General features: G+C 47.2%; 1 pseudogene; it reads left to right on the top strand.

Moving 5' to 3' along the window:
- LOC120846057 overlaps positions 1 to 23293 on the top strand; it is a 30422-nt pseudogene extending 7129 nt beyond the window's left edge.
- Positions 23294 to 23828: the final 535 nt, after the last annotated feature.

Raw genomic sequence — 23828 nt, 5'->3', positions numbered from 1 at the left:
GTACTTTGAAAGATTTTTTCCTTGTGATAAAGAAGACAATTGTTCCTATTTGATATCTTTTTCGTCTACAGCTGCGGGTTTGAGCAAGCGTTGGTTTTTATCGTCTTTTTGTGTTTTAATATGCATGTAAAACTCAATGTCCGCGATAAATGTCCAATAACGTTTTGAACTGCATTTTTGTCTATGGTTCACAGTCATTTGGACGTCTAAAGGGTTGATCGGCTAAGTGGTTTGGGCTGACAGGTTGAAGGGCTGTGGGGCTGGAGGGTTTTTCTGCGGGGTATACCTGAAGGTTTTCCTGTAGGGTATTTTTGAAGGGTTTTGAAGGCCTGTGAGGTCCCATAATCCTTCAAGGCTGATGGGCCCTTTAGAACCATTTTCAATGGAGAGTGTTCAATTTTTCAAGTATTTGATCAAGCTTGGTATCATTGGGCCCGGTTTTGGCCTCGATATCGCCTGAACATATCAGCAGTTGAGCAATGTAGAACGTTACTAGTAGAATGTAGAATGTGCGCACCGGGGAGCACCTTGCGCTGCAATAGGCACTATTTGCAAAACGTAAGGGCTTGTCGATGTAACCAACAAAGATATTTACAAATTTACAAGAATATATAATTAAAGATTGTTCACCGGGCGGTTGGTGGTTGGAACGGTGTGATGGCTAGCTCCGTGCTCTTGGAGCGATTTTCTTTCTCGTCGTTTTTGTGCTTCTTCAGATATCCTCCCTTGTGAGGAAGTCTGGCGCCGAGCGTTAAGTTGGGCGGAAGTTAAAAAACAAAAACTTATCTTTCTTTTTGACCGGCCAACATCCTGGAAGTGAAGGGACGAGTTCTGACGGTGCGGTAGTTTGAAGATATTTATAGAAAACAGGTTTCAATCGATCGATAGAAACTGTATCTGCCCGGCCGTTGATGAGCAGACTCGTGTGTTTGAGGTTTCTGCAGAGGATCCTGAACGGTCTGTTATACGGTGGTTTTAGTACACGTCTTACGGCATCGTTCCGAACGAAAACGTGGGTGGCCTCTGCTAATGCTGGACTGACGAATATTGAAGCCGGTTGTACGGTTCTTGTGGAACAGGGCCGCGGCTGCTCCATGTGTTGACGTAGACGGGATGCGAAATCCTGCATATCAAAAATGTCACGCTATGTGGGAGGTTCAACAAATTCTCCTGGAGTGCGTAAAGGTGTGTCATACACTAGCTCAGCAGTGGTGCAGTGCAGGCCATTCTTAAGCGCGGAGCAGATCCCGAGCAATACCAATGGCAAAACTTCAATCCTTGATGAAGGATTCACAAATTGTGCCATGAGAGTTCCTTTTAGTTGCCGGCGTAATCTTTCGAAAATCCCGTTCGCTTGTGGGTTGTAGGGCGTGGTGTGAATCTGCTTAACTCCCAGGAACTGCGAAAGATGGCGGAAAAGAGAGGATTTGAATTGTAGACCGCGGTTAGTCGTGATGGAAGAGGGTATCCTGAACCGACTTATCCATATGGTGACGAATGCGCGGGCGACATCTTCGGCTGTTATGCCAGAGCTAGGAATCGCTTCTGGCCATCTTGTAAAGCGGTCGACGCAGGTGAGTGGATGCTGGAAACCTTGAGACGATGGTAACGGTCCCACGATGTCTACATGTACATGGCTGAGACGAGCTTCAAGCTGTTGAAAAACGCCTTAAGGAGTTACCGTGTGTCGGTTAAATTTCACTTTCTGGAATTGAAGGCAGGTTTGTGACCATCACCGTGCGATCTGCATTCATTCTTGGCCAAACAAAACGTGCAGTAATCAAATGATGAGTAGCTCATATACCAGCATGTGACAACGCATGTAAAGCATCAAACACAGTGCGTCGGAAATTCGAAGTTACTTATGGTCGAGGGGTGCCGGTTGAAATGTCGCAAACCATTGTGTTGCTCTCCGGAACGTCAACATCTTCAAGAATAAGGGCTGTCCGTGACGAGCTCGCTCAACCTCACTATATCGACGCAAGTCTCTGGGGCTCCTCGGAAGTCGCTTCTAGTTGAGCTTCCTCAACTAATCCGACAATCCAACACACCAGGGACAGTAAAGGAAACCGTAACACACCATATAAAAAAAAGTGGAAGCCGTTTACAACTCCCTGTAACGCCGAACTAGAGCGCAGCTCCTGAAGAGGAGGAGGGAAAGGTACTGGGGGGAGGGGGGGGGGGGGGGTCTCCCGCGGTGCATTTTGGGACATTTTCCATAATGCACCGCGTGGTTACGCCGATGGCGACGGCGAAACCGTTCGAGCCGGAAACGGGCCCCTAAGAGCTGCGCTCTAAAACAACTGACACATCAGTCTTCGTATTACCTCGACGCCTTGCTCCTGATTGGCTCAAGATCGCGCCACAGGAGTTCGAACATATGATCAAACTCAGCATCGTACGTTTCTCAACAAGTGCTTGGTCATCAGCCTTACACATGGTACCAAAAAAATCCGGCGATTGGCGCCCATATGCTGACTATCGTGGTCTCAACATTGTGAAAGTGCAATGACCGTTACCCCATTCCACATCTTCAAGACTTAGGGAATTCGTTACATGGGTCTAAGACCTTGACAAAAATAGACCTAGTGAAGGATTACCACCAAATTCCCGTCGAACCCTGTGACGTACCAAAAACTATAATTGTTACCCCTTTCGTCGTGTATGAATACATCTGGATGCCCTTCGGCCTAAGAAACGCAGCATAGACATTTCAACGGTTTATGGACCAGGTGCCGCGTGGATTTCCATTCTGTTTCGTCTATCTTGATGGTATTCTTGTATTCAGTCAAGTTGAAAAGGAACATCTCAGTCACATTCGTCAACTTTTCATTTGCCTCAGTGACTACGGAATTCTCATGAGTGCAGCAAAATGTGAGTTCGGCGCTTCAAAATTATCATATTGGACACCACGTAAACCATCTTGGGATTCGCTCATTACCACAGCGAATCGAGGGGGTCGAAAAAGTTCCACAGCCTCTCACCACCACGAAGCTCAAAGGTTTGGGGGCTGGTAAATTTTTATTGCCATTTTATTCCGCGCTGTGCAGCCATACTCTAGCCAACTAACAAGCTTCTCGCAAGGTCGTCGCGCAAGAACGAACACCTCACTTTTAGAGAGCAGACTTGGGAAGTAATCCGTTAGTTTTCCAAGATTTTTTGTAACTGCCACCTTACTTTTCTTTCGGAAGTAATTTGTAATGTAATTTCGTTACAAATTATTGGTAACGGATTACTTTAATTAATCGTTACTTTTTAAAAATATGAGCATAATGCAGGAACTGGAGCAATACGAGCAGAACATCAGCAGTATAAAAAAAGTAAATTCAACAAAATTGAAAGCATCAGGAAGGAAAGAATAACCGAAAAGAAAGCACGACTTTCGTATGACCCGTCTCTAGAACCACTAGAGAACCGGCCAGAGCATGTACAAACCTACGAAAGACAAAGATCAAGTAAGACAACGCCGAGTAGGCTCTCGTCGCCTCCCATCGCGTTTTTCTTCTCCCGGACAGGAGAAAGCTCTTCGTGTTTATTTGTTTTTGTTTTTTACAATGTTTCACCCTTTCCAACTTCTTTGACGTCTCCCGCCACCTGCACAGACATCAAACGCGAGCCCGCACCCCCTCGATTCGCGGGTTCAGAAATCGCGTAACGGATGATGTAGCCTCGTGCGAGGGGGTCGAATTCTATTTGTTTTTGATGTGTGCTACTTGCCTCTAGCACGCTTTTGAGGCACGACTGAAAAGCGCCCGGCTGGAGGCTAAGAGCACCGTCTTCGAGGGTATGGACGATGCTTCTTTTGGTTTACTTGTGTGAACATGGTGGTCGAGTCCACTCTTCACCTTGCAGTCAACTCTCTACAAAAAGGCGGGGGGGGGGGGGGGGGGGGCTTAGGCTATATAAGGAGTGCTGACAGAGAGAGAAAGAGAACGCGTAATAGTGGTGCGATCCTTGATGTAGAAGGCTTCCACAACATCATATCCGAAGCTAATAAATGCATTAGTGTTGCATCAGTAGCCTTAGCAAGCAAGGAAACAGACGTTTTAACACGGTCAATGCAGAACTCGCATGAGTCACGGGTGCCGCGAGACATCAGGCACGACGACCAAGCGACAGCCGATCACGGATGAGGTGTTCGTCTTCCCCTCTGACGAAGGTGACCCTGCGCGAGCGAAGACTGATGCAAATACACCCTGCATGCACCACGGCAACGTAAAGGCCAACAAAGGTTTTGGTGTTTAATCAAAGAACCAGTGTCTTAAGCCTGTGCGCGCGAGGGAACACCCGACTTTGTGTTTTATATTCATCTTTATGGGGATCTTGACAATGTTCTTCCTTTTCTTCATCTTTGTAAATACAGTTGTGTGTACCGTTCATATGTCTAACAATGTTCAATACCGTTCATATGTCTAACAACCAACTAGCCCAGTTATCAACCCTTTTATAGCCAGTCTGGTCCTAACTGGTCAAACTGGTTTTCCATTGAGCCAATGTGATCAAGCTGGGAGACAAGGTGGTCATGCTGGGAGACAAGCTGGTGAATCTGGTCGAACAAATAGTCGTGGTGGTTAAGCTCGTCATGCTGGGAGCGCGCGCGCCAAGGTCGGCTTAGGCTGGAACGAGGTCACGTCCTGTTCTTTGTCCTCTCGTGTTTGGTAGACGACCGGGCGCGTCAGGCGCGCTACAGATACCTTTGTGTACGAGAAAAGAAAGAGAGAGAGTGGTAGGAACGGAGAATTTGAGACGCGTTTGACTGTCTTGGGCAGAGTTTCGAAGGGACGGCTGTGTGCGCGTTGTTTGGAGACTACTTTAACGGCGGTGCAAGCGAAGCGGGTTTTGAGGAGACAGCGAGCGGCAGTCCGTTCAGTGCGGGAAGATGTCGGACGTCCCGAACGAGGCGTCGCTTCGTGTCTTCGAACGTGTGTGTGCTCGTGAATGACGGTGGTGCCGAGGAGTATCGTCAATGCCATCCAAGCCACACGGATTTCCTTGCCTCTGTCGACCACGCAAGTTGCCGCTTCGCCCCCATCACTGGCGGGACCCAGGTTCGCTTCTCTCATCCGCGTAGTATTTTCTTTTGCTATCGCCTGTTTTTGGAGTATGTCTAGTATTTTTCGTGTTGAAAGATAAGCAATCTGGTTTTATTACCATCGTTGGCTTTGCACCAAGAACCACTCTCTGTGCGTCGGTTAGTACTGTGTCAGCGCCAAGGATATGTAGCATCTGAGTTCATGTGAGGCGGCCGCAAGTACGAAAATAATAAATTGGATGCCGAGTTGGCTTCTCTGAAGAGCTTGGCTTGTTTATCCTGTGTATTAATTTAATAGGTTAAAGGGGCACTGACACATCAAAATCATTTTTTTTTATTATCCGAAACGATTGATAACGATGCCGGGACATTACCCTCAAAATTTGAAATTTGGGAATTCAGTATTTGTGAAGTAAAAAAACAATTTCCAAATGCCGAATTCGAAGTTCCCGCGCGATCGGCGCCGGTGCCTTGACGTCAAAAATCGCGGCGACCTGAGAGCCGACTTTCTTTCACCACTCCCTGCTGTTGCCATGGCGACCCAAAGCCAGGAGGAAAGGAGTGAGCGGCGGCCGCGGCGGCGTTGCGGCGGACCGGTTTTGAGCGGTGTCGCCTGTTTTCCGTTGGAGGATACAAATCCAGGAGACGGCACCACAACGAACTCCCGATTTTTGGTATTTCAAAAAGAAGGGCCGTAGTGCGTTCGCAATTGCGTTAAAAAACATGTTTTACGATTGCCGTTATTAAATGTTATAGAGATGTCGCCTACAAAGCTTCTAAATTTCCTGATTTTTGACGTCACCGATCAAAAGAAGCGAGGAGGCGAGAGGCGGGAAAATCAAACGCCAAAAATAAAAAGGCGCGCGCGCGCGCGCGGGAAAATTTTTCGCGATGCGGTTTTTTTTGCGTGTCTATGACTTCAACTTGCATCGTTTTAGACAATAAAAATAAATACGACCTTTGGGGTGTCAGTGCCCCTTTAAACTGGTCGGGAAGTCCACCAGCATGACCAGCTTAACCAGCATGACCAGCTTAACCAGCATGACCCCCCGCAGGGGGCACCTGTGAAAGCAGGTGTTTGGAGAGTGGCGTCTCCACGGACCCCGAGCCCCGCAGGGGGCGCCTGCACCTTAGGTGCTTGGTGAGTAGCGTCACCACGGACCCCAGCCACGTGGGCCACCATACCCGCACGCAGGGGGCACCTACTTTTGTAGGTGCTTGGTGAGTGGCGTCACGACGAACCCCGAACCATGTGGGTTCGCCCACCCACGTCTGGCTGTGCGTGGCGTACCCGTGCCCGGGAAAAGGGGACCCTGGTGGTTGAGCTGAGCCCGGGGTATGTTTGGAACCTTTGGGGCCCCCCGGGCGAGGCAATACACCGCTTCGGCCCCTGCTTCTCGTAGACGGGTGTCCTGGCTTGGCCCGACCAGGATGATTCCGTCAGTCGCCTTTCTCCACCTCTCCTTTCTATACCTTTCTTCTTCTTCTCCTCTTCCTTCTTATTTCACCTTCTTTGGCGGCAAGGGCTAATCTTGGGTGGTGACAGATACCCTCGTCCAGATCCACACTTAGTTATAGTTTCCCGGCAGCACTGTTAGCGTAACGTCTCCAGCCAAGCCCGTCTTGTTATGGTGCGTTACCTAACCCCTTGTTGGGCTCGGTGGTGGGTGGTGCACCGCGGATTCCGAACATTCTTTGCTCTCCTATGGCGCCCCACCCCTCTAAACCCCGTTCAGGGCACGCCCTTAAAAGGCGCTGTCTTGAACACAAAACCATTGACAAAGATCCTGAGACAGAATCCTTCACAAAGTTTTTTGTTGTTCACTCTCTTGATGAACAGAAGTCAGTTGCAAAGATGTCACCTTTCATTGTAGCCAAAGTTCTAGAGCACCTTGTAGGGTTCTCCTACACGGCCAGAAAACTGTACTTTGGAGACCTCCTTGTGGAGAAAAACACAAAGAAACAAAGCGAAGCACTCCTCCACCTGACCACCATTGTTGATGTAAAGGTGTCGGTGAGTCCTCATCGCACACTTAACACCATTCGTGGAGTCCTCTCTGAGGACGACTTTTTGGACACAAGTGAAGAACTCCTCGAGGGACTCAAAAGTTCCGGCGTTGTCGCTGTTAAACGCATCATGTTTCGGAAAAATGGTGAACAGGTTCCTTCTAAACATGTTATTCTTACTTTTGAAAAACACACACTCCCAGAGACCGTCAAGGCAGGATACCTGAACTGCCGCATTCACCCTTACGTCCCCAACCCCCAGCGGTTTTTCCGTTGCCAACGTTTTGGCCACGGAGCACGCAGCTGTCGAGGGAAGGAGACATGTGCAAAGTGTGGCAGTCAGGACCATGTTTCTGACAATTGTGAGGAGGCTGTGGACCACTGTGTTAATTGCAATGGACCACACCCCGCTTACTACCGTACCTGCCCCTCGTGGAAACGAGAAAAAAACGACCTTACTATTAAAGTGAAGGAGAACCTATCGTATTCAGAAGCTAAGAAGCGATTCTCCTTTGTGTCAAAGGGGAGTTTTGCCGACGTGGTGCGCAGGGGCCCAGCACCACGCTCGGAGTCGAGGGCCACCCAGGTCTCTCCCGAGATCTTGGCGGCCGACCTCAGGGCATCAGCTCCCCAACAGGGGCAGCACCAGCTTCCCCCAGTCCCTGGTGGTAGCACGCGCGCTGCCCCTCCATTCAAGGACAGGCCGGCAGCAGCCGCGCCTTCCCCTTCTCCTAGGTCCCCTCCTAGGGAGAAGGAGCGAGTTTCTCGCTCTTGCTCGCTGGAGAGGGCCCCCCTACCAAAAGAGCAGCATGGAGCCCATGCAGCTCCTGTGAAAGGAGGGGACAAGACGAGCTCGGGTGACCCCTTGCCCAGTTCGTCCACCACTCCTCCGGCCGGCCGTGGCCGGGGCTTGCCCCCCGTGGGCCAGGCCGGACAAGCTCCGTATGTACTCCAATGGACACTTCTCAGGAGGGGGAGATGCCAACAGATGTTGACACTCTGTCCACTCCTGGGTCTGACCAGGCTGGCATTGAATGGGAGACGCCCTCCCGCAGATCCAAAAAGAAACAGCCTGTAGTACCGCCCAAATGATGACCCTGTCAGTAGCCATATTGTGGCCATATCTTCTTAATTTTCGTTGGCTCTCCATGGTTTTATCTATTTTACTATGTTTCACTCATTATATATTTACATATTTACACACTTTTTAATAGATGACGAAGTTACATTATATGAGTGGAACTGTCGCGGTATTTTAAGAAATATTGATGATGTTAACTATTTCATGGATGAGCTTCGGCCCATCGCTCTTGCTTTGCAAGAAACCCACCTTCAATCAAAATTTTTGAACATTGTAAAACATCATCAGGTTTTTAGGAAAGACCGTCCTGCTTCCCCTCCTTCTGGTGGTGTTGCAGTGGTTGTGCAGAGTGGAGTCGCTTGCTCTCAAGTCCCACTCTGCACGCCACTGGAAGCTGTTGCAGTGCGTCTCCTCGTGGACCACCTCGTAACAGTTGTCTCTTTATACTTGCCACCAAATGTTCCTGTGAAATTTCAAGATCTGCAGGGACTTGTAGGACAGCTTCCTCATCCTTTTTTAATTTTAGGCGATTTTAACGCTCATCATCCCATGTGGGGTAGTACCCGTCAGGACTCCCGTGGTGGTGTAATTGAATGTCTTTTATTGTCTTCTGGGCTGTGCCTTCTTAACGGGAGAGAGCCAACTTTTTTCAGTGCGGCATACAACTCAATCACATCCATTGACCTTTCTATTGCTTCACCTTCATTACTTCCTTGCTTTTCCTGGAAGGTTCTTCATAACCCCTTTGGAAGTGATCACTATCCAGTTATTTTAGAAAGCACCATTCCATTGCCTATTCTTTTAAAGCGGGTCCCTAGGTGGAAGTTAGACAAGGCTGACTGGACGCTTTTTAATCTTCACTCCACTTTAGATCCTTCGATTCTTTCGTCTATGTCCCCTGAGAACGCTACTCTTTATGTTACTGAGCAGATACTAAGGGCTGCTCAGCAATCCATTCCACAAACATCTGGTAATATACCCAAAAAATGCAAACCGTGGTGGAATAAGGAGTGTGCCACAACCCGGACGGACCAGAATAGGACGTGGGGCCGATTTCGCAGATACCCCACTTCATGCAACCTTGTTGAGTTCAAGCGACGAAAAGCTAAGGCTCGTTGGACTAGGAAGCAGGCAAAGCGGAAGTCGTGGATGAAGTATCTCTCTTCTCTAACTAGTTTTGTCCCGGCCAAGGAGGCCTGGGACAGATATCGGAAAGTAAATGGAGATTATAGGTGCTTTGCTATTCCAACGTTTAATGCTCCTTCTTCATCACTAAGAGACATTGATAATATACTCGGGGAACATTTTTATAATGCATCTAGTACGGCCAAGTACAGTGTTACTTTTGTACAGTTGAAAGCTTCTGCGGAGCGACAAAAACTTGTTATGTCGGGAGGAAATTCAGCATCTTATAACCAACCTTTTACGCGAGGCGAGCTTGAAATGGCCCTTAATGTAACTAAACTCTCTGCCCTTGGGCCTGATAAAATTCACTGTGAAATGCTTCGCCACCTTTCTTCAAAATCCCTTAAAAACCGTATCCTTTTTTTTCAATCTTTTGTGGGAAAAAGCATGTTTCCCTCAGGCTTGGAAACATGCACATATCATCCCCCTTCTAAAACCCAATAAAGACTTCTCCCAACCATCTAGTTATCGCCCAATTGCCCTGACGAGCTGCCTCGGGAAAACGCTTGAAAGGCTTATAAACAGGCGACTGGTATACATGTTAGAAAGCCAGAGGATCTTTGATAAAAATCAGTGTGGATTCCGCCAGGGTCGATCTACCCTTGACCACTTAGTGCGCCTGGAAACTGTGATACGCGAAGCGTTTGTAAACAGGCAGCACTGTGTTGCAGTTGTTTTCGATTTAGAAAGGGCATATGACACAGCGTGGAGGTATGGAATTCTCCGAAACCTGTATGCCTGTAATATCCGTGGCCATATGCTGCAATGCCTAAAGAATATCTGATGGACAGGACTTTTCAAGTTCGTCTTGGTTCAGTACTATCTGATTCCTTTGTTCAAGAAAACGGAGTTCCTCAAAGGGGTGTTTTAAGTGTGACTTTATTTTTACTAGCAATGAATTCACTTACACGACTGCTGCCACCTTCAATTATATGTTCTCTCTATGCTGATGATATACAGATCTCATCATCCTCCTGTAACCTTTCCAGTTGTGAGCGTCAGTTGCAGTTAGCCATAAACAAACTGTCAAAGTCGGCTGACGAAAATGGGTTCAAATTCTCTGCTTCAAAAACGGTCTGTGTGCCTTTTTCTTTTCGCCTTGGGTTGTCTCTGGATCCATCCCTATAATTAAATGGAACCCTTATCCCAGTTAGAAAGGAGCACAGATTTCTTGGTGTAATATTTAATAAAAAGCTTAATTTCATTTCTCACCTTAAAGCGCTGAAGCAAAAATGCCTTCAATCCACAAATCTTTTGAAAGTTTTATCTCACAAGTCTTTGGTGTCTGATAGAAAACGTATCCTGCAGTTATACAACGTCCTTGTACGATCCCGTCTTGACTACGGTGCAGTAGTGTATGGATCGGCTCGGCCCTCTGCCCTTAAAATGTTGGACCCAGTTCACCATCTCGGCTTGCGACTGGCAACAGGAGCCTTCCGGACGTCGCCCGTCTTCAGTTTGTATGCAGAATCCAATGAGCTGTCCCTGAACAAACGACGTACATATCTTAGTCTAACTTATGCTTACAAGATTCTGGCCGACCCCCAGCATCCGACGTACCCTTCACTTACAAGGTGAAGGTTCTTTCGCCTTTTTGAAAATAAACCAAGAATTGTGACACCGTTAAGCTTCTGTATTGAACATCTTCGCACTTCTCTACACCTTCCTCTGGACCAGGTCAGCCTCGTTAGGAAAGTCAACGGTATTCCACCTTGGAAAACACAGCGAGTTGAATACGACTGGACTCTCGCGAAGTTCAACCAGCACGGCATGTCCCATGCTGTAATTAAGCAAGAGTTCGGTAAACTGCAAACTAAGTATGATGGTTATCTTCATGTTTATACAGATGGTGCCAAGACCTCTTCTTTTGTCGGTTGCGCTGTGTATTCAGAACGCTTCTCCAAGGTTCAACGACTCGATTGTGCCGCCAGTATTTTTACGGCGGAGCTCCATGCGGTATCAATGGCAATCGAATGCATTATCAATAGGAAAATACTGAGGGCGGTCCTGTTTGTTGACTCTCAAAGTGTGATTCTTGCAATTTGCTCTCTTAAAGATACTAAAAATATGCTTGTACAACAGATTCGATATAAACTTAACACTGCTTTGCATAAAGGTCAAAATATAAAATTTTGTTGGGTACCCAGTCACATTGGCATACAAGGCAATTAAGAAGCAGACAAGCTTACAGGGTGTGCCGGTAACCTTCCACAATCTCTGTCCTGTTTACCCTATCAAGATATTAAGCCCTTGGTGAAATCCTCGATTCTTCATTTTTGGCAATTGAAATGGGACATGGAGTGCGGTAACAAGCTTCATGTTACCAAACCGGCTTTGGGAATTTGGGAAAGCTCTTCATGCAAGAGCCGACTTCATGAAACGTTGTTGTGCCGTCTGAGAATCGGACACTCTTTTATGACCCATAGGCATCTGCTTTCGGGAGAAGATCCACCAGTCTGCGATCAGTGTGGTGATAGGCTCACTGTTTTGCATATCTTGTGGTTGTGCCCTGGCCTTGAGCCCAAGCGCCGCATTCATTTTCCTGAATTTTTTCAACATCATATCCCATTTCATCCTTCTCTCCTTCTGGGAGAGAATCCTTTGGTCTCTTTTGAACGAGTAATAGAATTTCTTGATAGTATTGGCCTTTTACACCGATTATAGCTTTTTGGTTATCCGTTTTGTAAAACCTGTTTTATAGTACAAACCTTCAATTAGTTTGGCGCAGATGGCCTCGTAGCTATTGCGCCATAAACCCCCAAAATCTCCCTCTCACCAGCATGACCAGCAGGCCAAACTGGGCATGCTGGGGCAATAACCCAGCTTGAAGCTGGGACCAGATCAACCAGCATGACCAGTAAAACCAGATCAACCACCATGACCAGCATGCCAAGCTGGGCATGCTGGGGCAATAACCCAGCCTGAAGCTGGGACCAGCTTAAGCTGGTTTTTTCAATAAGGCTATCAGCAATAAAAAAAATCAGCACCATCAGCACTCTATGAACAATAAAATCAGTACCAACAGCAACACCAGAGCTTCGCCCCATTCAACATCGTTCACCACGTGGAGATGCGGCTTCTTTTTTTAAGAGGACTACCACAATACGGGCGTATGAGAAATGAAAACTAGTGTTGCAGAACTTTTCTGAAAAATATCAAAATTGTTCCTATTGTTTTCTTAATAAGTGTACAGAAAAATTAACGTGAAAGTAATTTGTAACTTAACAAGTAAAGTAATCCGTTACTTTTCAGAAAAAGTAATTTCTGACGGCAATCCATTACATTTGAGGCTCGGTAATTTGTAATTGTAATCCATTACATTTTTCAAATAACGAGCACAAGTCTGGGAGAGAGCCAGCCAGCGCCGCATTTGCGAACATCCAAAGGGCGCTCTTGTCAGCAACACTGCTAACCCACCCGCAATGTGATGCACCGACTTCTATCACGGTAGACGCATCTGACACTGCACAAGGTGCAGTTCTACAACAATTCCGGAACCGTAAATGGCAAACCATATCGTTCTTCTCAAAACAGTTTTCACCTACGGAAACAAGATATAGTACCTTCGGAAGAGAACTTCTTCGATTGTATCTTGGTCGTAAAATTCTTCCGTCACTTCCTAGAAGGTCGACAGTTTCGTAAGTGGACCGATCAAAGGCCTCCCACATACTCTTTCAAATCCAGCCACTCTAATCACACACCAAGAGAGATACGACGTCTTTCGTCTCTGAATTTACCATCGATATCAGCTTCGTTTCGGGCAAAGAGAACCCTGTTGCCAATGCATTGTCTCGATTAAAAATCAATCAAGTTACAACAATCCGGCCACCAGTGGATTTCACGACACTAGCTCGTGCTCAACAGACTGACAGCGAATGAACTAGACTGCGCACATCACGTCCGGGTCAGCATTTGTAGGCGGTTGAATTACAAGCAGGACTCGTGTAACCAACGAAGATATTATATTTGCATATTTACAAAAGGCTCATCCTTTTTTCTCCCCGCACATTTTAGACAAAACGTACCCACACACGCTCTATAAGTACAAAGGTCGTCGCCCATTGCTAACACGGTGCACAAAGACAGTGCTCAGAACAGTTCGGGTTTCCGGCCGACAAAGGACTAGAAAATACAGCAACGAAGTGTGTGAGAAACACAACTCACCTACTACGAAAAAACGCTCAAAGTCAGCGTGACAGGCGCTCGACCGCTAGTCCCCTATTGCCCTGATGGGTCGCTGATGTGAGGGCGTTACATAAGGTAGAGCCGAGGTTTTGGGTGGAGGTGCGAAGGGTATGGCCTGAGTGTGTGGTCTTTGTGGAGGGCCAATCGTAATGAGGAGCGTTCACGTTTGAGGTTCACGAGACTCCGAAGCATCATAGAAGGCAGGGTGCGCGCCCTGGAGTCAGGGCAACTGAAACTCCTCCCATTCATTGCCAACTTGTCAGTGACTGCAGGGTGAAAAATCACTGTCCGGCCTCGAGCAAGATCTGTCCTCTTTAGCAGCGTTCACAATTGCGTGCTAAAGCAGGTAGAGCTTCAGTGAAAATAAGCGGACGTCAGAGTGACCCACTTTAATGTTAAGCTTCCGGACATCTGGCGGTCAAAGTGACCTAAGGTCGCCCTGCGAGAAAGAGGGCTATAGTCGGAGCTTAAGAAACCGGGGACGTAGTGAGCGTTGAGCATCTTATTACTGCTAGAAAGCCAATCAGAATGCGCCATCAGGCCGATGAGAACGCGGAAGACGAACTAGTCAAAAAGCAAGAAATGTTTAGGTAATAAGTTAGTTCATATTCCCTAAAGGAAGAGCTCGGCAAACCTTCTGAATGAATGCCACCGTAGAACCTCGACTCAAGATGTAAGGAAACAGAGAAGAAAAAATCATCATGACCGTTGTTTCGCAAATGGAATGTCGCAAACGAGGCGGTGCTGTGTTCTATCAGCAAGGGTTCCTCTAAAGGTCGTTTAGAAATCAAGACCCAAATCCTAGGAGTCTGGGTACAGAGACGGAACTGAAACCAAGAAAACACAAGCCGAAATTCGGATTGCAGAATCGTTCGCTTGATAATGGGTGTCTGATGGCAAACGTACGCACCGAGGCGCTCTGTATAAAAATACAGTGCCGCGCTCTCAGTGCGAGCCCGAAGCGCCGCCACATTACAGTTGTCCTGAAGAAAACTTTGCTTGAGTAGCGAGAAATTATCCGTACGTCGCCTTTGTACGTTACGCCAGAAAACGCCGCCTTTTCTTCATAATTTTCGGGGGGCATACGGTATAGTTTATATGACAGACGTTTGTTCAAATCTTAATATTAGTTGGTTGTTTGGGGAGTGCGTCGCAGGAACGTCAAGATAAATTCGATATGCGGCTTGAGGAAAGTGGTCCAGATCGTCGCTTTCCTTCAACTACTTTTTGCAGGTATGGACACTTAGTCTTCAGTTATTATGCTTACTGATATCTGACTCCTTTTTTTAGCTTTAATAGTACTTATATAGTTGCGTGCACTACTTGCTCTAAAATGTTGCCGTGCAATTGTTTTAAAACATATGTTCTATATAAGATATATTTAACATTTTCCTACCATCAACGGGTTTTGTTTTAGTTCTAAACTAACATTTTTAGTCGAAACTAACAACTCAAAAAAGCGATATATAGTAGCATTACTGCATTGCGTGTTGTGACTAGAAAAGGATATTGTAACTACGCCCATGACCTAGAAACGCTCATGGAATATCATGTATTATATGTTTCTTTAGGCGATAAATTAATTGACTTAATGTTAACTAACACCAATTCAAAGGCTTATGAAGTGCTTATTTGGCGAATTTTACGAGTGTTACTTTTTAATATTTATTTTTGTCGAACGTAACACTTGTGGGATGTTCTTTGTTGCGACCCGTCTCGGGGAATGACTCAGCACACCGGTTCAACAACACGTAAACATTAATGACCGCTACCGCCTGCGCCGCGATCCCAACAGCCCCCGCGCATCCACTGCGACTGTCCTTTTTCTAGCAAAATGGACAATTGGACGAGTTGGTACGAGTTCGTAATTACTTACAGCGCGACTGGGACAAGGACAGACAGAGGAGAAACACAGAAACACAGGACAAGCGCTGAACCTCGTCGCCCATGTGAGGCAGACCAAGTTCTAGGCTGTATAAACATACCACACAACCCAATTTTTTTTAGCAACTGATTCTATTGAAAAGAAAAGACATGTGATGCTGCTGCTGCTCGTGCAGGCATGCCCCTCCGTGGCCCTGGCGCTTCTTCTTTCACTCAACACGAAACCGGCCAAGTTATCCGAGATCCAAAAAGCCGATCTCGCTCTTCATCAAAGTCACTGTGGGCTGGCTCACACACAAGGATCCGGTTTGTGTTATGTGGTACGTCTCCATCATTTCTCGGGGTAGTTTGTGGTTGTGTCGGAACATCACTGTAGTCTTGTTAAACAGGGGTTGGCATCCGCAATCCCGGCAATGCATCGCGAGATGCGTGTGAGCGGTTCTTTTCATAAACTGTGGTGTTCTCGTAGTCTTATGTTGAGGCAACGCCCAGTCTGTCCTATGTAGGCACGCCCGCAGGAAAACGGAATCTTGTAGACCACGCCCTCTATGCAGGCGACAAACTGCATTCCGTGTTTGATGGTGCAGCCGCTGTGAGACTTAGGATCGTTATTTCTCGCGCGTTTGTTGACTGCGGAGCACACAGAGCTGAGCTTGTGGCGGGAGGAAAAAACAACATTCACGTTGTATCTTGAGGCGACTTTCTTGAGTCCGTGGGAAAGGCGGTGGATGTACGGTATGACTGAGGTTTTCTTTTTCTCTTTCTGCTCGAGGTCACGTTGCTCGATCGCGGGATCTGTTTTAAGGTGTTTCACGATTTTTTCGCAAGCCGAAATGACGAAACAGATCCCGCGATCGAGCAACGTGACCTCGAGCAGAAAGAGAAAAAGAAAACCTCAGTCACACCGTACATCCACCGCCTTTCCCACGGACTCAAGAAAGTCGCCTCAAGATACAACGTGAATGTTGTTTTTTCCGCCCGCCACAAGCTCAGCTCTGTGTGCTCCGCAGTCAACAAACGCGCGAGAAATAACGATCCTAAGTCTCACAGCGGCTGCACCATCAAACACGGAATGCAGTTTGTCGCCTGCATAGAGGGCGTGGTCTACAAGATTCTGTTTTCCTGCGGGCGTGCCTACATAGGACAGACTGGGCGTTGCCTATACATAAGACTACGAGAACACCCCAGTTCTATGAAAAGAACCGCTCACACGCATCTCGCGATGCATTGCCGGGATTGCGGATGCCAACCCCTGTTTAACAAGACTACAGTGATGTTCCGACACAACCACAAACTACCCCGAGAAATGATGGAGACGTACCACATAACACAAACCGGATCCTTGTGTGTGAGCCAGCCCACAGTGACTTTGATGAAGAGCGAGATCGGCTTTTTGGATCTCGGATAACTTGGCCGGTTTCGTATTGAGTGAAAGAAGAAGCGTCAGGGCCACGGAGGGGCATGCCTGCACGAGCAGAAGCAGCATCACATGTCTTTTCTTTTCAATAGAATCAGTTGCTAGTTCAGCGCTTGTCCTGTGTTTCTGTGTTTCTCCTCTGTCTGTCCTTGTCCCAGTCGCGCTGTAAGTAATTATGAGCCCTTTTTCTGCGGCGGAGCGCCGCTCGCGTGGCCAGTTTCCCTTGGCCGCCTCGTGGTGAAGATGGACACTCATGACGATCGGAGGGGCGACGTGGGCTAAACGCTTATAATCCTCAGGTGGCCCACACACTGATATTGCTTTTTTGACTCAATTCACTTGTGCAGGACTCTGCCACGAATGAAAAACTGGGTCAATGAATCGGGTCTGTCCACGAGCGATTCCGATTTTTATTTTATTAAAACTTGCATAACCTATACAATATTTAAAAATCATGCACTCTAGCCATATGCGGCTTGAAAGCAGTCTACCCTTGCCCTTCATAATCTGCGGTGCTCATTGACCTGCAACTCAAACTTACGCGTTGTCTAGGTTCGTGCTGTCCTCTGATAAAATTCGCATCGGGTTTGGCTGCGTCGCTACTAAGTACATTTCAGTATATCTGTTTTCTCAAAATCTGTCTTCTGTCGGAATCGAAAAAAAAAAATTAAGAGGATATCGCAGCTCGCGAGCCCTATGCATTTCCAATGGCAAGGTTTTGGTTTTTTTTTTTTTTTCAGCAACCACCGAACGCGTGGACGTGGGAATGGCTTTATTAGAAAGATAATAAAAAAGTGAATAGTACTCTGGCGCTACATTTGCCGATCTTAAACGTTTAAAATCTTTAACAGAATATAAATTTGCTTGAAAAAAGCACTTTTTTTCTTTCCGTTCTTCATGAACATTTCAAAAATAAATCAGGGCTTCAAAACAAATTCAGGCACCATAATATTGAAGACTAGGAGTTTTTCCAGATATCTCCAGAAATATATTTTTTCCAGGGATTTTCATTGTGATGTATTTTCCCCAATTTTTTAGCCATCAACATGTCATAAATCCAGCTGTCAGCTGGCGCCATCACTGATTGTGTCGGCAATACTTTTTCTCGGAATTGCACACTGTGTTTTTGCGCAGGGAGTACTTGCGTCTTCAAGCTCGTCGGGTCTGCGGTCATGATTTTGAGGGGGAGTGCCTCTCCGAAAACAGATGTGTCTTCTTTCTTCTTTCTTATTAGTGGGGCGGAGCAACACCCCATAGAAATAAGGCCGTAGCGCTCCGAGTGGTTACATCACAATGTTGGAGGAAGGAAGGCCATGGCGCAACTACTAAGCAAATTTCTGCTATCGACGTGAAAAAAAAAGTGTTTCTTCTCGAGCGGCGCGTTGGTGTTTGTGCACGTTTATTCGACCTTAATATACGTTTTAAAAGCGCAGTCTTGTACAATTTATTATATATATATAATATAAACGTAATATTCAACGCGTTACCAAAGTTGAAAATATCAAATTCATATTTATGATTATCCCCGTAACCGCGGGACTAGGCGCAGTCCCGCAGCTCCCCACACTTTTCGAATGAACCGGCTCCGAATTTCCGATGCGACATCTCTTTCCCTTATACGGGCTCCGATTTCGGTAAATTTGCGTTGTGTGTGAGCTGCTGACTGTCTGAAAAAGAACGCTGAAACATTTCAGAAGTGAAATGAACCGAAAGAAAAAATCCAGTCATCGCCGCAGGGACCGCGCACGAGCAAGCGATGGGTCAACAATGTTAAGCCTCTCGTCCCACACTGCTGCCAATGCTCTCGTGTGTGTGTCTGTGGTTCTTTTGATCCTCCTACCTGTTCTTTTTTTGTCGTCACCGCAGTCTCGGGTAGTTTTTTGTGTTCGCTTGCAATACACCGCGACACATTTCCTTCGATAGCACTGCGCGTCAGAGAGGAGCGGTAAACCATTCGTGAAACTAAACGCTGTTCCCGAAAGGGCTCGTTCAAAGCAGCCTACTTGGCTCATTGCACCGTTCAAGAAACATTCCGAAGCGTTAAAGAAGATGAAATCGCTAGCCACCAGATGGCAGGCACAGGTAGAGTAATTGCAAATGTCTAGGCTAGATGGCGCTAGGTACTGGCCAATTCATCGTCCACAAAAATGTGTTGCTGTACCATTGCGATTTAGACACCTTTATTATACGCACATAAACACTTCGCGTATTATACGCACATAAACACTTCGCGTGCCACTATATACAGTACGGTACACTAATAGCAAGAACATGCATATAAATGCCCGTTCACACTCTTGCAACCAAGTACGACCGAAAGAGGCGAGACCGATTTTTAAGCCTCCCACGACGTATGCGTGTGAACGGCGCTTAACACATACAAACATCAACATGAACGCACACTACACCCCTCACTGATACCCCTGCCAGACGGGCACCTAAAAGGACCTTTACGCCAAAGGACCTTTAGTGTAAATGTCATTTAGGCAGTGCCACACGGCAGCTCAAATGACATTTAGCGTAAAGGTCCTTTTCGGGAACCTGATTTCCCACAACTCCTTTACGGCTGCTAAAGGCCTACTCTCGTCAGCAGCGGTCTACACTAGAGACGCGGATTGAAAATAAAGATCGTACTGATTTCTAAAATAAATATTTTTGTAATTTTATTATTAAAAAAGAGCGTGTTTGACGTATAATCTGTACAGACCTCGCTCTACTAATAGTTTTTTGTACCCATGGCCCCAGCTATCTAGTAGGCGTAGTCGTCCCGCTGCTCGCCTGCTCGCATCGTTCGCTTCGGCACTTCGGTTTTCCCCCTTTCGATTTTTCTTACAACCATAGTTATCTAGCTTTTATTTCTCTACTTTATATTTTATCATCCTTTAATAGTGTATTACTAACTGTACTGTATATATTTAATCTTTGTTTTGTATATATATTTCTATATCTCTCGCGTCGTGCGATATGTCGAACGACGGAGGAGCGTCGACGAGTAGGAAGGGGTCGCCGCGCGTCCATTGGAGCGTCGACGCGACCTGGGCGCTGATTCGGCTTTGGGAGGATCGGCTGGAGGACCTCCGTCGCGCCAAGAGGAACGGTGCCGTTTACGCCGAGATCGCGGAAGCGTTGGGGGCCCTGGGCTTTCGAACGACGAGGGACCAAGTCCACAACAAGATCGAGAATCTGTGCAGCACTTATCGGTAAGGAAAACTTCACACGTTTGGTGTAACCTGCTAATCCTACGAACACACACACGCCAAACAGTGCCGATAGGGACGACCGTTCAATTTGCGCGGCGCGCAAAGACAGGGCTCGCCTACCTGCAGTGTTTGTCTCGCGTGCCGTGTTCGGCCACCGCTCCTTTGCGTAGCTCGTACGCGTTTTGAGTAGCCGTCTTCGCCTGCAGCAATGTTCAAAGCTTCACAGCTGACTTGCCATGTTTCATGATCTCCGAGGCTCAAACCACATAAGACATCGGTACTGAAGAGCTAAACTCACCTAGGAGCAAAATCCGTTGAAATCTACAGGGCGAGTCAAAGGGATCGATGACTTTTTGAAGGGACGGCATAAATCGGTTTCTAAACGTATCAAGCTACAATTTTGCATAAAGGTGTCGGTGAACGTGCATCAAGGGTACAAAAAAATTCACTGAAGAAACTTGAGTAAACAGTCAGAAATTAAAAACATTAAATTCCTTCCCACGGCGACCCGAAGGTGTCTGATTGGCGCAACAGTCGGACTCGACAGATATCAGCAGTGCTCTCAGCGTCGACAGCAGTGAAGACACCGAGTACCGCATTTTTCAGAGTCGGGTTTAGTGATGACAACTCTTGTTGTGGCTTGTTTTGGTTTTACCCCTCCTCGTTGAGGCGCTTCACACAGCCCAGAGGTTGCCGTCAAAACTCCACCCAGAAGCAGTGGGATCCGTATGCCCTTAAAGCGCTTGCTTCGACCCCCTTTGTAGAGTCTTAGTCCGACACGTTCAGAAACAGATTTTTGAGTTTCCTTCAAACAGCCATCAATCCCTTCGACTTCAACTATTTTATATGTATTTGTGTGTTGTAAGCAATAACAGGCAATGCCACAGAAGGTCTAACCTGACATTGCGATACGATTAGAAAGTAAAACATGCTGATTTTTATGTGCTGGCACTATATACATGGTTATCACTGACATCATACCACTTGCTGTTGTGGCAGCTGGTATATGTGTCCCTTCTGCAGCATATGTTCCACCCCACTGAGGTTGTTTTTTTGAGCAATAATAAGTAGAACTGGCCACCTGCACAATGCCATGACGTCACATGCAAGCCACGTAAAACAGGTAGCATCATGTGTGCGCCAATCTTCAATCTGAAGGTGGTTTGCAAAGCGATTTCTGTTTATTAGGTGTTGTGAGTGTTGCATGTACATTTACGGAACTACATGAATGTGACACTTACAGCTGCCTTAATATTTAGGAAACATGCACGGGAAGGCACCACCACGGGATCCGGGAAGCAGACCTGGGCCTACTACTTCGCCATCCACAGGTTCATGGGGTCGCTACCGCTCAACAACAGCAGCCTGGTCGTAGAGAGCTGCCTGGACCGTGCAACGCCTGCAGTAGTGCAGGTCGGCTGGTGATATCAATCTTTCATAACAAGGTTTCTGTATTATTAGATATTCAACGGTTCCTACATACACCAACTCGTGTTTACAAACAGATCGGCAAGCTCTTATACGAAAAACAAGTCGTCTGCTTCCGACCTACCTGTCAGAGATCCAGTGATTCTGCATGAACTGGGACTCGTCCTTCATCAAATAGAAGAGGAAATACCTCAAAGGCTACACTAGCGCTTCCGAAGAATGGCTACTGTCCTTTATGTGCCCTCGTTGGAGGTTCCTAGACGGGCCATCGGCAATGCAATGGTGACGATACCGAAAGTGGAGCAGGCGACTGCAGGTCTCTCACTTGTCGGGTAAGTTAGTCCTCGTGTTGTTACTTCGGGGAGCTAAGGCTGCTGTATAGAGCAGCTCTATGCTTCGTTTCACGATAACTTGGCGAACTGTGGAGGCTGCAGCTTCCGCGACCCAATAAGAGTGTCTGAGCAAGGCACGTGACAACACTCCATAATCGAGGCCACGGAGCTAAGCCTCGTTACCACCACAACAACAGCATTGTCCGTGACAAAAAGTTGTTCTAGGCTTCTTTTACCGTTAGTAGTGTTGCAGTGAGACCCTTCTGTCCGCCACACTACATGACACGGAAGATGTAGACATGTTACTTTTTTTTCCAATGATACTTAATACGGATCAACCCTTTCCCAGGAACAATATGGCTTTTGAATGATATGTGAACGATTGCAGCCGTGTAATCCACCACTTCCGCTCAAACATCGCATTGTGCCGTGGCATTAGCACCCACCACAGATTCGCTAGTAAATTGAACGTATGGTTGTCTCATAAACTGTTTCCAAAGAGCTCACTACTCTAGCGGATGGCAATGTTGCGCCGGTGAATGTTCATCTGAAGTTGGTTGGTTTCACAGCAGACGACCTTTGATCAGCAGATGACAGCCAGTTCCTCCAGGTCTTGATTTTGGAGCAGTGACACAAACGCTCCCGTGACATAGAGTCACATGCCTCGCTCCAACGCTGTTTTTGGGTCGCAGGAGCCGTAGCCTCCACAGTTTGCCAAGTTATCGTGAAACAGAATATAGGCAAAACCAGTGGTGTAATTGGTAGACTTCTGACAAAAGGTGGTGGCCAGGTAGTTCTTCAGCGAGCAGTTGGTGGATGGGTGTCAGTTCATTGAATATAGTTAAGGAAGGAGTTGAAGAAGCCAAAGATGACAGCAGATTCCTCATGCCCGTGCGTCCGAAAGTGATGGTACATCTGTTCAATGATGCAACATGCCTCACACCGATGCACTTTTGGAATCACGAGGGTGTAGCTTCCAAAGTTTGCCAAGTTGTTGTGAGATGGATTATAATACCTGAATTGCGGTTTAATATGAATATCTGATTGTATGGAAATTTTCTCAGTTGCTTGCAGGCTTGCAGGATGGAGGTGCAGAGGATGGCGAGGTGTTCGAGGAGCCACCTATGGACATGGGAGACGACTCACATGATGTCGGAGCCGCTGGAGTCGGCTTCGAGGCTCCAGATTTGAGCGGGCACAGAGGAGAAAGCTTGGCCGCAAGCTCAAGTAGGGCGAGCACCGCGAGCACCAGCTGCGCTGCAAGCACCTCTGCCAGCAACGGCGTGTCCGTGCCAGCGAGGGCGCCTCCAAAAAAAAGGGCTCAGCACCCTAATACTGCCCTCATTAGGGCAGCAATTGAGCCGTTTGAGCTTTGAAGCCGCTCGAGCAAAGGAATTCGAGCTCCGGGAGCGGGAGCTCCTTCAGAAAGAACTTGTGTTGCAAGCGCAAGAACGTGCTTTGAAGCAACAAGAACGTGCTGCGAAGGCGCAGGAAGACCTGACTGCGGCGATGATCGCTTTTCTAAATAAAGCACCAAAGTAAGCGGATGGAGCACATTTGTGTTGTACTTTGGAGCAATTATTCATCTAGCTATGGTATTTGATATGTCTTTATTGTTAACATGCACAATTCCAAGTGTTCTACTACGCATTAATATTCATACTACCCCCCCCACCCCCCCACCCACACACAAAAGAAAAATGTTATGGAAAGTGACACTCCTGTGTCTCGCTGTTATAGTGACTGACAGGGCGAGAAGGGTAGCCACCTCGGTGGCTCCGAGGCGAGGGTGGTGGCCTACGGATCCCATGTGGCGGGTTCGAATCCCGGCCGAGGTGCCCGCAATCTGACGGAGGCTTATTGCAGAGGAGGCGCCGTGTAACCAAGCTTTCAGTATAGTCAAAAGATCCCCAGGTGGTCACAATTAATCCTCAATCCTCCGCTGGGGCGTGCCAGATGCCCATCGTTGGTTTGGCATGTAAAGCCCCCAAATTTGACTTGGAGCGAGAAGAGTGAATCTTTCCGAAACTCCAGCATCTCCAGTTAATATTGGGGAGGAGATCAGACCCTGACACCC

Source organism: Ixodes scapularis, unplaced genomic scaffold (assembly GCF_016920785.2).
Source record: "Ixodes scapularis isolate PalLabHiFi unplaced genomic scaffold, ASM1692078v2 PGA_scaffold13__105_contigs__length_92229423, whole genome shotgun sequence".
Lineage (NCBI taxonomy): Eukaryota > Metazoa > Arthropoda > Arachnida > Ixodida > Ixodidae > Ixodes > Ixodes scapularis.
The sequence above is the reverse complement of the archived record's forward strand: the minus strand, read 5'-3'. Positions and strand labels throughout refer to the sequence as shown.